The sequence below is a fragment of the Myotis davidii genome, unplaced genomic scaffold, assembly GCF_000327345.1.
Source record: "Myotis davidii unplaced genomic scaffold, ASM32734v1 scaffold811, whole genome shotgun sequence".
In the NCBI taxonomy this organism is placed as follows: Eukaryota; Metazoa; Chordata; class Mammalia; order Chiroptera; family Vespertilionidae; genus Myotis; species Myotis davidii.
The window spans coordinates 395,022-397,742 of NW_006283149.1; the positions used below are offsets into that span (position 1 = coordinate 395,022).

At 57.6% G+C, this 2,721-nt stretch overlaps 1 protein-coding gene across 1 annotated transcript in view; it reads left to right on the forward strand.

Annotated features, from left to right (window-relative positions):
* ATP10A (ATPase, class V, type 10A) overlaps positions 1 to 2,721 on the forward strand; it is a gene marked incomplete at its 5' end in the record, with an annotated part of 73,211 nt that overhangs the window by 354 nt on the left and 70,136 nt on the right.

Below are 2,721 nucleotides of genomic sequence, written 5' to 3' on the forward strand. Positions count from 1 at the left end.
GGGCCAGGGACGCGCTCCTGGAACTCGGGGTGGCGCGCGGTGGGGGTGGCACCATAGGCCGCAGCGGACTGTTTGGATATTCGTAAAAGTGCGCCCAGTTTCCAGATGGGAAGACTGAGGCTCTGGGGGTGGGGAGAGGGGAGTTTGGGGAGCGTCATTCCATTGGGCTTCTCCCTCCTGGTCCTGCTTTCTCCCCACCCCGGACGGCACCTCCCCAGAGTTGGGGACACTCAGGCTGGGCTCACCGCCCCCCCCGCCCCGTCGCCACCCCGGGATGCTTGCTGGCCTTTCTTGGGAGGCCGGGGGAGCTGGCTGGACTCAGGACGGAGTTTTCTGGCCTCGAGCGGCAGCGTTGGCGGCGGCGGGTGGGATGGAGAGTAGGAAACTTTTAATTTTGTTTTTTGTTTTTTTGGTTAATCCTCACCGATTTTCAGAGAGTGGAAGGGAGAGAGGGAGAGACAGAGAGAAACATGGATGTGAGAGAGACACAGCAATGGGTTGCCTACCCTTCACGCCCTCTGGGCCAGAGAGCCTGCCACCCAGGTACATGCCCTTGATCGGAATCAAAGCCGGGACCCTTCAGTCCACAGGCCGATCAGTGTTCTATCCACTGAGCGAAACCGGGCAGGGCAGTGGGAAACTTTTAGATGCTGGGCTGCGGTGGTGGTGGTGGTGGGGGGGGGGGGAGGGTGGGGGCACCTGTCCCAGATGGTCCCTCGGACCTGGCCCCTGAACTAGAATGATCCCGGGGCTGGAGTCCAGTGGCCCCGGGGCGCCCTCACTCCTGGCCGCTCCCTCCCGCCTTATAAGTTAAAAAGGAGGGAACCCGATTCCCAGGCCCGAGTGTTCCTCCCGCCTCTGGCGTTGCGGAGACTTCCGTGTGCCAGGAGGTTTAATGACGTTAACAACCGACGCAGGAATGTAAACTTCGGTCCTCGGTAGCGTCCGGTCTTCGGACAACGGGGTGGAACTGGGGAGGGCACCTGATGAAGGACGGGGGGCATCACAGGGGCTGGTTTTTTTTCTGTTTTTTTTTTTTTTAAATTTTTATTGATTTGAGAGAGAGGGAGAGAGAGAGAAACATCAGTGATGAGAATCATTGTTTGGTTGCTTGCTGCACATCCCCCACTGGGGATCCAGCCCGCAACCCGGGCACGTGTCCTTAACCAGAATCGAACCCGGGACCCTTCAGTCCGCAGGCCGACGCTCTATCCACTGAGCCAGACCGGCTACGGCGCTGGCTGTTAAATTTTCTTCAAGTGCACCCGGTTTCCAGATGAAAAGACTAAGGCTGGGGGACGGGCAGAGAGCGAGTTGGGGAGCATCATTCTACTTGTCTCCACCTGGTTGGTCTCTCTCCCCGTGCGTCCCCCCAGAGCTGGGGACACTCAGGCCGAGTCCACCTAGGACGCCTCTGTCCCTTCTTCCTTTATTCTCCCACCCAGAGAGAGCCACCAGCTGCAGGGCCATCTGGGAGCTGTCCCGTGTGCCGAGCCCACCTCCAGGTCACACCCCGCGCAGGACAGCAAATGGTCTTGACCTCAATTCAGACCTTAGCCCTGTCTCCTTCCTGTTCCCTTCCCTGAGTCCTGGCGTAGGCGCCGATACGGGCCTCCGAGTGGGAGGGCGTGAGCTTGGTCCAGCCTCCGTCACGTGGGAAGGGCCGCTAGCGAGTCTCTTCAGTTCTCAGGGTCAGATCGCCCCCCTCCAAAAATAAACAGATGGGGGCCCAGGTTGATGCTCGTGCCTCTGAGGATAGCTTCGATGCAGACCTATTCCTGCCTTTGAGTATCTCTGACCCTCCTAGCCACACGGGCCAGGCTTCCGGCTTAGTTTACAAGTGAGTCGTCGGAGGTTCAGAGAGGTTGGGTAACTTGCCCAAAGCCACACAGCTGCTATATATAGGTTGTGTCCCGGAATGCGACCCGGGTCTTTTCAAATCCCACAGCTTTTCCAATGGTCCTGGGCTGGTACTTCTCAAATTCCCATAAGGAATCACTTGAGAAGTTTGTTAAAATTGACAGTGTCTGCCCGGCCAGTGTGGCTCAGTGGTTGAGCGTCACCCTACGAACCAGGAGGTCACGGTTTGATTCCCGGTCAGGGCACAGGCCCTGGTTGTGGGTTCGATCCCCAGTGGAGGACATGCAGGAGGCAGCCAATTCTCTCTCTCCCTTCCACTCTCTTTAAAATATCAACGGAGCCCTAACCGGTGTGGCTCAGTGGATAGGGCGTCGGCCTGCGGACCGAGGGGTCCCAGGTTCGATTCCGGTCAAGGGCATGGACCTTGGTTGCAGGCACATCCCCAGTGGGGAGTGTGCAGGAGGCAGCTGATCGATGTTTCTCTCTCGTCAATGTTTCTAACTCTCTATCCCTCTCCCTTCCTCTGTAAAAAACCAATAAAATGTATTTTAAAAAATAAAAATAAAATATCAGTGGAAGAAGTATCCTTGGGTGAGGCTTAACCAAAAAAGAGAGAGAGAGAGAGAAGAGATACTGGATGGAAAGCACGTTGTCACCTGAAAGGGAAAAAAGTGTATTTCCTGAGGCCTCGGTATTTCCAGAAAGGAGGCCACAGGAGCCAGGGGCCGGGTGGTGAGAGGAAGTGGTGCAGGTGTCAAGACTGCAGCCCACGGCACGGCGGGAGGGCGACGCGTGGGGGCCTGGAGTCCTGGCCCCGGGAACATCGGGGGCCCCTCCCTTCCCGGCTCAGTCTCGGGCTCC